The sequence below is a fragment of the Lepidochelys olivacea genome (genome assembly GCF_965140295.1).
Source record: "Lepidochelys olivacea isolate rLepOli2 genome assembly, chromosome: 11".
Taxonomy (NCBI): Eukaryota; Metazoa; Chordata; order Testudines; family Cheloniidae; genus Lepidochelys; species Lepidochelys olivacea.
The window spans coordinates 17,927,414-17,940,048 of record NC_140421.1 but is presented as its reverse complement, the minus strand read 5'-3'; the positions used below and the strand labels follow the sequence as shown (position 1 = coordinate 17,940,048).

The following is a 12,635-nucleotide window of genomic DNA, read 5'->3' as shown; positions in this document are numbered from 1 at the left end:
TTGTATACCTTTCTCACAACCCTCCAGGTTTGCTCCCAGGCTCCTTCCCAGAAATTACTTCCCTCTTCCTCAGCTCCTTCATTGCTCCTGACTCCCCCCAAGCCTTTGCACTGCTTCTGAGGGCTGCTGGAAAAATAGGTTTCTGTATTGTAGTTTAAATGAATTATTATTCAAAGTTCTGTATTCAGTTAACCCTCCAATAAGGAAGCTAATTACAGGAAGGGAAAATTGGGAGGGAAAAATACTTTGAATGTTGCTTGATTTTAGCCAGATTGTTTTAGATAAATTGTCTCAACTAGTATGATTCATAAACTTTTCTTTTATTAAATGTGATAATGCAGGGGAAGTCATTTATTTTGCTATTCTCAGTTTTGTATTTTTCTTGTAACAGGGTTTTAAAAACATCTATATACTTAGCTGAGTGGCTGGTTAATTGCTTAGCTGGCGAGCTAACTGAGTGATTTCAGCTGGAATCAATGCAGACTCTTCCTCCTCGGCTGAAAATTTCTACAAGCAAGTGGAGGGAAGATGTTGCTTTTGACTCAACAGACTGTAAATATTTGGTGATCAGAGACTAACTGGGACTCAGGTGAACTCAATCTAAGCTTTTGGAAACTTGAGTTTCTTCTCACTGTATTTCTGTGGGGACTGACCTGTTTAGATTTAATGTGTTTCCTTTATTTATGTTTAGGTATAAATGTGAAGATAATGTATGTGGATTACAAAGTAGACAGGTTATGTTGTAAAAATTAAGTTGTCGTGATTTCTTTCTTTATCATAAAATTTTATAAAGTTGGTACTTAAGAATTAAGTTAATTCCTTTTGTTCTTTTGGACTTGAATGAGATTGACCCTGTGCAATCCTTACTGAAAATCCTTAGAGATTGAATTCTGGGTTTCTCTTTCCAGGTGCTTTTCTATGGGAGTTGGGCTTTCTTTAGGCACTGGAGAAGGGCAATGAAGTAAACTCTAGCCCACCCAAAGGTTACACAGGGAACCCTGTAAATGGTAAATCTGCCAACCAGCTACCTTTTTTGGTCTTATTTAAGCTTTGTAGTCATTTATTTATTAGAATATGTTTTAAAATGACTATCCAGTCCTATTTGTGGTACCACTGAGGGGCTCATAGAATCATAGAATATCAGGGTTGGAAGGGACCCCAGAAGGTCATCTAGTCCAACCCCCTGCTCGAAGCAGGACCAATTCCCAGTTAAATCATCCCAGCCAGGGCTTTGTCAAGCCTGACCTTAAAAACCTCTAAGGAAGGAGATTCTACCACCTCCCTAGGTAACGCATTCCAGTGTTTCACCACACTCATAGTGAAAAAGTTTTTCCTAATATCCAATCTAAACCTCCCCCACTGCAACTTGAGACCATTACTCCTCATTCTGTCATCTGCTACCATTGAGAACAGTCTAGAGCCATCCTCTTTGGAACCCCCTTTCAGGTAGTTGAAAGCAGCTATCAAATCCCCCCTCATTCTTCTCTTCTGCAGACTAAACAATCCCAGCTCCCTCAGCCTCTCCTCATAAGTCATGTGTTCCAGACTTCTAATCATTTTTGTTGCCCTTCGCTGGACTCTCTCCAATTTATCCACATCCTTCTTGAAGTGTGGGGCCCAAAACTGGACACAGTACTCCAGATGAGGCCTCACCAATGTCGAATAGAGGGGAACGACACTTATCCTTATTGAACCTCATCAGATTTCTTTTGGCCCAATCCTCCAATTTGTCTAGGTCCTTCTGTATCCTATCCCTCCCCTCCAGCGTATCTACCACTCCTCCCAGTTTAGTATCATCTGCAAATTTGCTGAGAGTGCAATCTACACCATCCTCCAAATCATTTATGAAGATATTGAACAAAACCGGCCCCAGGACCGACCCTGGGGCACTCCACTTGACACCAGCTGCCAACTAGACATGGAGCCATTGATCACTACCCGTTGAGCCCGACAATCTAGCCAGCTTTCTACCCACCTTATAGTGCATTTGTACATACATTTGTACAATAGGCAGCATGTTCAATCATGTCTCTGTGGACAGAGATGTATGTGAAATTCAGTAGAAATATAAAGCAAATGTAGAAAAAAATAGCAGGAAATATAATCTAGGCAACTATTCAAGCTTCATCAAATTTGCTTCACTGAAAATCTTCAGGCCTAATACAAATTAGGGTAATGCACTGCAGGTTTTGACAAATATTGATCTTTCAAAATAGATAAGAATGGAGGCAACTGATCAGAGACTTTTTCCAATACTGTATCAGCTTATGAATCTTCTGACCATTGGTTATAGAACTAGTGACTTGAAAGACTAGCTGTGAGATATTTACTAAAGAACATGAAAAGACAAATGCTATTTATCAGAACAGAGTGGAACGTACCCCTAGCAGGGGGTTAATTTCTGTTTCTTAATGTTCCTGAACATGTAGCTTATTTTTGCAATATGCAGAATTTGAAAGGCATGAAATAGTCCTGATCTAAAAGAGCTTAAAAATAATTAACAGTTAAATTTCATATTTTACTTTTCATTTTTTTATAATATTTCTCCAAACTACAGCATTTTCTCCTGGCAATTTTCATTGTAACTATTTAGCAAGCACTATTTTTTCTTTTCCTTGACTTTTCAATGAAGTTGATTTAACTTTTATAAAACAATGATTTGTTAACTTTATATATAGTTAGAGGAGACTGTAATGAAACCATGTGTTGTAGAAAACTAACAAAGTTACTAGTTAAATCACATCGGTACCTGCAGAGGAGCATACTTAAAAGGGAAAACACAAAGTAAAAGGGTAGATTATTAGCACGTAGGCACCCATTTCTGCAGAGACATGTTAAAAACAATGGGACTATTCAAAATTTAAGCATGTGTGTTAGTCTGACTGGGGCCTTAAATACAATGATTCTATGAATGTACCACCCTTCTGATAATTGAAAGTACTGCCTGCTTGAACCAGACTTCAGATGACCCATCAAGAGCTCTGTAATTGGGTAGTCTGCCCCTTAAGGGTAGGATCAATCCCCCCTACCATATGGTCTGACCCTTTAAGGTTTTGAAAAGTCTGATATATACAAGAACCTAGGAAATCTTGGTGAGAGGAAGTGGTCCCAGGAACAAGTGGTGTTTGGGAGAAAATCCCATCACTGGTTCTTTAAGGGCCCTGGGACCAGAAGCCTTGCAGAATGGGTAGGGCAAGGCTCCCTTCTCACCCAACCAATTGCGTAGCTTTGGGAAGGGGACCAGCACGTATGCTGCCTTCTCCTTCAGAGCAGAAAACCACTAGCAGGAAAAGGACTAACTGCTGCACCTTCCTAGCTGGAGGGTGAAAGAAAGGACTAATTGCAGGAAAGGCACTGTTAGACGGGAAATTGTCTGAGGCTCTGCTTTGGGCTTGAATTATAATTCCAGCTGGAGGACAAGGAGGACAGCTGGAGCCTCCTGTTGTAAGGAGGGACAAAGGAACTGTGGGAAGTACAATCCAGCTCTTGCAGAAGGGCTGGGCCCCCTGAATAAAGGTAAGGAAAAGCTACCTGGATTCTTATAGGGACCCAGAGTGGGCATTAACTTGAGCAGCTAAAGAAAGTAAGTTTACTCTGTAGAAACAGTTAATAAAACAGACCCTGTGAAGGCGATATATGTTTTTGTAACCCCTTTGGGGGTTAGAGAGCATGGCCCCTTTAAATCTTTTTCCTGAGGGGGGAAGTGCTAATTGTTCCAGAAGGAGAATCATAGAATATTAGGGTTGGAAGAGACCTCAGGAGGTCATCTAGTCCAGCCCCCTGCTCAAAGCAAGATCAATACCAACTAAATCATTCCAGCCAGGGCTTTGTCAAGCCGGGCCTTAAAAACCTCTAAGGGTGGAGGAAGTGCTGTTGGGGGGAGGGAAGCAGAGAGACAGGTGAGAGAACAGGGTGTGTGTCTGGTGCTCCAGACAGAAAGGCTACAGTAAGCAGGTCCTCACAAAGTGAAGCAGCCAAGAACTCACCTGAAGCCAGAGAGGGACAGAGCAGCTGACTGGGGACATCCCAGGACAGAAGCCAGGAGGAGCACTGTGCCAGGGAGGAATCGCCCGAGAAACTGGAGCTGGACCCAGTATCACTGCGGCCCAGAGCTGCACGGGGCTGTGAGTACCGGGGCTTGTGACTTTGTATTGGGAATAAGGAGGGAGGCTGCAGCTATTTAAGTGGGGAGGTTGTCGCTGTGTGTGGCTTTGCAGAGAGCGGCAGAAGAGGGCACTGGAGGGGTTTGTTGGGGAAAATTTACTGGTGCCGAAGATGACCAAGAGCACCCAAGAGTCACCATTGGACTGGAACTTTGGCCAGGACTTCTGAACTCTTTGCAGAGACATTGCTCGGTATCTGCCCTTTTAGACTGGTACCACCATACCTGTGGTGGGGCCTTGTGTTGAATGTAACCCTGTTTTACTGCTCCCACTATCTTCCCCCCTGTTGTTTTTCCTCCATTCATCACTCTGTGAATAAATATTTCCCTTTCCTATATTAATTGTATTCTTCCTCTGTGTGTGTGTGTGTGTGTGTGTGTGTTCATTCACTCTAGGGGGCTTGAAACAGGTGCCCCTGGGGTGGAAGGGACTTTCACCGCTGAGTTCCTGGGCGCGCCTTCTCTTGGCCAGAGCTGCCTGCAGAGCAGACTCCATCTTGGCCATCAGGGTGCTAAAGTTACATTTTGAACTAATATAGTCTGGGTAGTTGAATGAAAGATCCAGAGTGGGTGCTGTGAGGAATGTACCTGCAGGGCCACAAGGGGGTGTGCTCAGTGACCACGCCCCATTACGATCTCCAATAACTAATGCATTCGGTAATGCTGATTGCATTAGGTCATGCTGAAACAGAAGGACACCCCAGGACACAGGTATTCTGTCCCAAATATGGCAACTTGGTGACGATAGCTTTCATCATGATAATCAGCACGTCACATCCAGTATGCATAGTTAGTGTTGGAGTAATGTCCTGTGTTATGACAGATGCCTTCGTTCTCAGGAACTGCTGTAAGCATAACATGAGTGCAACCTCATACCAAAGGGAAATCCAGCCAGAGAGAGTTGTTCCAGCATTCCATCACTTACAGTTTAGTGGTTTTACTGCAAAGTGTCTGGAGGTGATGTACGTATATAGATAATTGGGTAGGCTAATGTCAAACAGGAATTGTATGAAGCATGCTTGAATGAGGCTAGTGCTAACACATGCCACACAGAGAGAAGGCACTGGTTATAAGAAGGCCAAACGGTCTCTTCAGTTTATCCTCTAGTTATATGACAACAATGATCAGATGACAACGCATGGCTGCATTCTATTTGTGAAATGCACTCTTGCCTATTACTTTGCTAAACCACATTATAGTAACACCATTCACAAGTTGGCCAAGACAATAGTTTTAGTCTGAAACATATTATACTTGCCAGTGTGAGAAACAATCAGGACAGCATTGTGTTGACTTCCCCACTGACAGCTGCTTACTGTACTCAGTTTAGGGTCATGATCTTAGAATAGGATATAATGACAAGTGAGCAATACTTCTGGTATTTAAAGATTAAAAATACAAACTAATAGCTTTATTGACTGTAAAATCTCAGAAAACAGCAGGAGGCTATGTAGGGAAGTATACTTATTTATCTCTTCAAATTTATAAATTATAACTAGAGATGCCCAGCCCATGCCTTGGATGCCATTCTCATCAATGAAAAATCACATCTATGGATCCCATTACAATAGTAGCAGAGTATCACACAATCTTTAATACCCCTTTGAAGTAGGATTGTCTCCATTTTACAGATGAGTGCAGAGTCACAAAGAGGCCAAGGCCTAAATTTTGAAAGGTATTTAGGGATTTTGGAGCCAAAGTGCCTACGTCACTTTTGAAAATGAGACCTAGGCTCCTAAGTCAGTTAGGCTAGGGGATGCTGTACTGCTCAGCTTTTTGGTGGTGATTAGCCAGCTTTTTCTTTTCCCTGCCTTGGCTGGTGAAACTGCTAGGGCTGTTCTGTCTGTGACTTGCCCAAGGTCATGCAGGAAGTCTGTGGTTGATCAAGGAACTGAACCCAAGTTTTTTGCAAAACTCTAGGCTAGTGTCCCAACCAATGGATCATCCTTTTCTGGAAAAAAGATCATCAGCAGAGGACTGTCCATAAACATCCTCAGCAGTCTTTGAGAAAAAAGATGCACTTTGCCAAATGCCTGAAAACTAACAGATGTGGTGAATCAAGGTGGGGAGTGATTTCCAAAACTGAGGACCTTATACAGAGAATGCCCTGCCAGCGGCTATCTCTTGTTGATGCTGAGGTAGTTCCAACTTGAGGACCTGTGATGGGGTGTACTTGCCCCACACTGGCCCTGCAGGAGTTAACCCCACCCTGTGGTCTGAGGAGGCCATGACTCTCCCCCTTGGTGGACATGCTCCAACTGGAGGCAGACTATAAAGAGGGTGTCCCAGCTCAAGTCAGGGCTAACTGGGGAGGAGAGTGGATGTGTGTTGGAGGCTCACACCCAGAAGCTGTCAGAACTCCAGGCTGCAGAGACCAGCCAAGTCAAGACCCCGGCAAGTACCCGGCTGTCTACTGAGGCCCATGGTGGGAAGGAGTTGCTGGAAACCACACTTGCTGAGTCCCACAAGGAGTCGTCGGACCTACAAACTATGGAGTGGAGAGACCAGGGTAGGAAGTAGTCTGGGGGACTCAGACATTGATCCGGTTGTGGTACCGAGAATGGAGTGAGCGTGTTTTTGTGGGATTCCCACTGACCCAGCACCACTCACCACTGATAGCCCTCTGGACTGGGACCTGATGGAGTAGGGAGGACCTGGATCCTTCTACACCTGGCCACCAAACCCAACACTGGATGGCAGCCTGCTTCCCTTTGGGCCACAAGGCTCAAGTGTTCCCCAGCCAGGAGGCTGTGGGATCCTAGATGGTGTGGGCTGCCTGCCCTGCTCTATTGACTTGGGCCGCTAGGCCACGCTGCCCAGCACCAAAAGGGTAGCCACCTTGATGCCATCCCAACACCCCGTGACAGGGTGTACTTACTCCACAACAATTCCTCTGCTGATCTTGCCTGTGGTAGTGTATAGGCCAGTAGTGTATATCTACAGATATATCCATCTCTCCTTTTCCCCAGTAACAAAAGGCTGAAGAGTACCGTGAGTATGAGATTAGCTGCAATTACATTTACATGCAGTTTTCACTGTGAGCTACTCTGCAACATGTAGAATCTGTACCTTCACATTGTGACATTGTTTTCTATTGAAATATTATGGGCTCTGTGGTGCTGGTGTAACCTCTGCAGAGTGGAGGTAAGTCAATTTATTTAGCAATTCTGTGCTACAGAATTCCTCTATCTGACTTAAAGTATTTGCACAAACCATGAATTCCTATCCCTGCAAGAGACTACAGCTGGATTTTCTATAGGAACCCTCTAAATACTAAAAGTGGAAATTATAATAGGATTCACTTTCTTCCTCTCCTTAAGAATCTAATACCAGGGTTTAACCAAAGACAGTTACGTGTACACACAGTTAATAATTTGAAATTCCTTTTTATGAATAACACTCAACCCCCGCCTCTTACAGCACAGCAGTTACAATGGACCCTAACTAGACTAACATCACTAACTAGAAATATATTTCCCTTTAAAATGAAGAATATAACACAGGGCCTGGACACCAAAATATATATATTACCTTACAAAATAGATACAGGGATTGGGGCTTCTGACAATGGGAGAACTTCTGTTTTCAGATAGGTGCGCCCTGGGTGTTATATTAACAAGTATATAAAACACTTAGTTGTGTAACATACTCAATTGTTTCAGCATCCACACTATTAAGCACCTACCCAACTTCAAATAAGATTTAAAAAAAAAACTTGACAGTGACTGTAGCTGTTTAGCTCACACAGTATCTTTTGGGTCAATGGTGTAATACACCTCCCGAAGGCATTTAGCCTCCAGTCTGCGAATCTTCGTTTGATGGTGTTTTCCCAGTCTCAATCCCAATGATTTCTTTGTCTTCTCCCTACAGGATTGGGCTGGATCTAGTGCTAAACATGGCTGTTAGTTTGTACCCTGACAGATCTCACTACTGGTTGGCCAGGAGCTTCCAGCTTCTAACTAAGGGGCAGGGAGGGGGAAGTGTTCCCATGCAGGAATGTCTTCCCTTAATGTAGCCTTTCTCACAGCTTCAAAACAGCTACTGAGCATGGCTAAAAACTTCCAGCACACTACAGAGAGTGCAGGATTAGCAACTACTTCTTTGCAGTCACTCAAGGTTCTATACTGCCATCTTGTCTGGAACTATTTCCATATCAACCCCCAGAGTAAATAGAAACAGCAGCTGTAATTATAGCAAAATGTGTTTGTGGCTAAACTAGGGTGACTATATTTCCCAAAGGGCAAATGGGATGCTGTGTAGGGCTAGCCTGAGTCTCCCCCCCCCGCCCCCGCCCGCCATAGGGCTGGAACTGGCATCATTGCTTGCCTGAGGCCTACCTGCCCCCACATGCGAGACTGAGCTGCCATTGCGGCTTGTTCAAGCCCTACCTCCCCCCTGTGCACAGGGCTGGCATCGTAGCTCACCTCCCCCCTCCCCGAGATGTTCCTCTGCACCCCACGTTTTTTTTACGAAAAGAATGCCCATTTTTGTCAAAAATGTTGGGACATCCTGGATAGGTCTTAAAAAAAGGGACTCTCCTGGCCAAAACGGGACGTATGGTCACCCTAGTCTAAACACCATGAAATAAGAAAAAGTAAAGGCGGTTACACAGGAGTGGGTAGTGTTCCTGTTGAATCAAAGTAAATAGAAAATATAAAGTTTGCATGTATACAATCTGGGTGTGCGCTCTTAAATTGCTGTAGGATGATGTCAGTTCGGGGCATAAAAGTGGTAATCTCTCCCAGTATATTCACTGGAAGTGGAGATTTCATCTTCAGTCATCCTCACTTTGCATCAGTGGTAATTGCTAAGAGCTACCTGGCTACTACTAGAGCTGGGTGAAACATTTTGGATGGAACATTGTTCTGCTAGAGAATCCTGATCTGATTTAAATCAAAATATTTCAAAGAGGTTTGAAGCATGATAAAGTCTAATGTAATTATAAAAGTGGAAATGATAAAGTTGTAACAAAATGTTTTAACCTTGTTGAAACAAAATGTATCAACAAGGCCAAAATGAAATTTCATCCTGATTCAGGATGACACCGAATTTTGAAGGCTTAGAATTTCCTATGGGATGGAAATTCCACTTTTCAACCTGCTCTATCTATCGCTGTTATCTGTGTGATTAAACAATCAGTCAGCTGGGATTGCTGCCACAGAGAATATTGGCTTCACCCCAGCTATATCTCTGCTCTCTGTAGAGATCAATCCCTGTAAAGGTGCTGTGGTACTAGAATGCTGAGACATTTTTGTGACATCTCTAATTTTGAGAGATGTAGGTTGTCAAGTTTGTTTTGCAACAAAATATTCAATTTGTACCTTTTTAACCCCAAATGGAATTTTTAGTGACTTGCTAAGTTCAGGCCAAGTTCTTCATGTAAATGTCTCCGCATAGGCTGACATTGTTCCAGTTAAGTAGCTAAAAATACTGTATCAATCCTGTCATTCCCTCCATCCAGTCACCAAGAGATTTCAACTTTGACACTAGTTTAGATCCAGCTCCTTCTCATGCCAAGCTTTACACATAATTTCAGAAGGAAACTTCAACTTCACTATTACTTTTAAGACGTGACCATGGAATCCAATCTCTCTGAGTTAATGTCTTTGCTGATATTGTCATTCTCTGAGATGTATCAGTCTATTTAATTATCTGTCTACTCCTATGTCAATGTCTAGCTGTCTGGGTGTCAGGACATAGCAGAAGAGTACAAACACTCAGTCACCTGTCAGCTCTGTTGGCTGATGCTGTAACATGCATTTTGTATATATCGTGGGCTACATTGTGCCTGCTCCTTTTGTGGGAGTGATTGTAAATGTGTGTGGCGTCAAAGGCAAGGCACACTCAGTCCCTTTGCTTAGAAGAGCACAGGAACTATTCCCTCTTACTGACCTCAGAGGCACAATCTACTTGAAAGGCAGCAGGAAAGTGGGACAGCCCTGGCTCCTGTACATCCAGCTAGCACTCTGGCTAGGTGTGGAGAACAGCTCATGTAGAATAGTGCCTACTGGTCTGGGAGCTGTGCTGCCCCAACAGCAGGGACATATAGCAAGTGTACAAAAAAATCATGAATTTTCTGGTGAATATTACAAACCAAGAACCCTTGCTAGGGCAGACATGGCACAAGCAGGTGCAGTGCAAACACCCTCACCCCCCAGCAGTTTCTCAGCACCTAGACTCTAGGTGTTTTCCAGGGAGTTTTCTAATTGTTTTACAGTGAGAGCTGACGTCCCTAATGCATCGAAGTAGCTCCCCATACAATTCCATAAAACCACTTTTCATGGTCTCTGTGTGTATATAATGTCTACTGCAGTTTCCACGGTATGCATCCGATGAAGTGAGCTGTAGCTCACGAAAGCTCATGCTCAAATAAATTGGTTAGTCTCTAAGGTGCCACAAGTACTCCTTTTCTTTTTGCAAAGACAGACTAACACGGCTGTTACTCTGAAACCTGTCATAAAACCACTGTTATCCTTCTTAAAACATACCTCTGTCATCAAATGTCTCCAAAGTACTTGACTGTGTCTAAGCAGCTGGTACACTGTAATTGCTCTTTGTTACACTGACGGTAATTAGGGTTGTCTGGAAACAAGAATTTCAGTTTGCAAAATAACTTGATGTTTTGGATTTTGTTTTTGTGCTCCATCAGAATGAAACTGAGACCTTTCAGAGTTTTTTGTGGGGAAGAAAAATAAGGCACCCCTCCCCCACCACCCAAAAAAGCCCATAGACTGCTGGTTAGGGCACTCAGCTGGGATGTGGGAGATCCAGGTTCATGTCCTTGATCTGCCTGTTTTTTCCCTCTGTTTCTTCTGGCCCAGTGAATATTTAATTACTTATACAAAACCAAACAGCTCAAACTGACTCAGGTAGAACAGCGACTTAAACCTGGGTCACCTACATCCCAGACAAATGCCCTAACCACGGCGCTATGACATCAGTTTTTTCCTGCATCTGTTTGTACCCACCTGATGTCTCTCATCATATACTTACTGTATGAATATTCTGAAGCGTTTTTCATTGTGTTGAATGCCTTGTCCAATGGGGACCCAGTACCTGACAGGGCCACTAGATATGGCTGCAGTACAAATAATAACTGGGGTCAAATTAATGCCTAGTGTAACTCTATCAATGACAAGGGATATATTTTGCCTCAGATGACTGCTTTGTGTTTTGTGGCCCATATTTCCCTAGTCTTGGGAAACTCAGCACAGATTAACCAAGGCTGTTGGAGAGGTTAGAACTTCTTTCCACCAGTTTTCTAGCTGGTTGGAAAGAGGTCAATGGAGGGTAAGTGGCTCCCTTTCTTTCAAGCATAGATTTGGGCTAGATGAGAACCAAGGCTTTTCTTGGCTTGGACTTCTTTACGTTAGCCCAACAAATATGGATGGCCCTGGTCTGGCCTGAACTGAGTTATGTGAGGCACCAGTGAATGAATTTCTAGGGTTTATTTTTTTATTTATTTTTTTCATCCCAACATGTTCCTTTCTCCATCTTGTCTGGTTTTCTTTTCTTCCAGCTTTTTGGCAAAAGAAATGTACTTTCTAAAACAGTGACTAGCTGTTTTCCCCCCACCCTTGTCATTAAATAGGTGCTGAGATAATACTGCTGTCAATAACCCAGTGCCCAAAGAAATACAACATGTAATAAATCCATTGCACACTACGTTGCATGGAGACATCTGTTAAACCACACCCCAGTGGCTTTTGGATATGGAACTCATGTTCTTCTGCTCCAAGTGTACATACGTTTCTGTTGCTCTTACTAAATGAGAGTCCCAACTAGCTGACATAGCAAGGCTCTCATCCTTTTTGCACGTCACCCACTTAAGCAGGCAGGATCGCACACAACTAGGCAAGTCTCAGGCCACCCAGCAAAGAGAGCTGATACCAATACTCAGTAGCCGGACATTGCAACAGCTGGAAAGTCAGCCCCATTTACCTGCTGGCAATCGTTCTAAACAGGAAGGGCCACCATTCTTTGATATCCGTACCAAAAGCAGCAGCTTCCAAAGATGGCAGCAGCAGCAGTTAATTAATATCTTCTGCTGTAGGGTGCAGAGTGATGAAAAACCATTAGTTTATTATTTATGTAGTACTAACAGTTTGCTCAAACAAAGAGTAAGTAAAAGACTACAGCCCTGGCCTCAAGGAGTTTTACATCTCTTACTATTTATTTATTTATTTATTTATCAACTAGTTAAATTGGTCCATAGATGTACATGGTTCTTGGGTTGTGACAAACACGAAAAGACAAAAGGCAATATCCTGGCCCGATTTAAGTCAATGGCAAAACTCCTACTGAATTCCACGGGCCCAGGGTTTCATCCAAGATCTCTACCCCAAGGAGTTTATAATCTAAGGATTGGAGTGTGATTGGCCCTTACACAGGTCGGCAGGGGACAGGGTATGAAGCCAAGTCCCTCCCTCTTTGCAAAGCTCATGCTAGGGCTAGTCATATCACACCCGTGCCT

General features: G+C 43.4%; 1 protein-coding gene and 1 long non-coding RNA gene across 2 annotated transcripts in view; one reads left to right on the top strand and one right to left on the bottom strand.

The window, feature by feature from the left end:
• The window catches only part of LOC311528082, a 53,325-nt gene extending 52,571 nt beyond the window's left edge, over positions 1–754 (top strand). The window contains exon 3 of the long non-coding RNA XR_014713508.1: positions 392–754. This is a non-coding gene — a long non-coding RNA (uncharacterized lncRNA). The remainder of the gene's footprint in view (positions 1–391) is intronic.
• The window catches only part of MGAT5 (alpha-1,6-mannosylglycoprotein 6-beta-N-acetylglucosaminyltransferase), a 327,724-nt gene that overhangs the window by 285,081 nt on the left and 30,008 nt on the right, over positions 1–12,635 (bottom strand). The gene's annotated exons all lie outside the window — the stretch shown is intronic.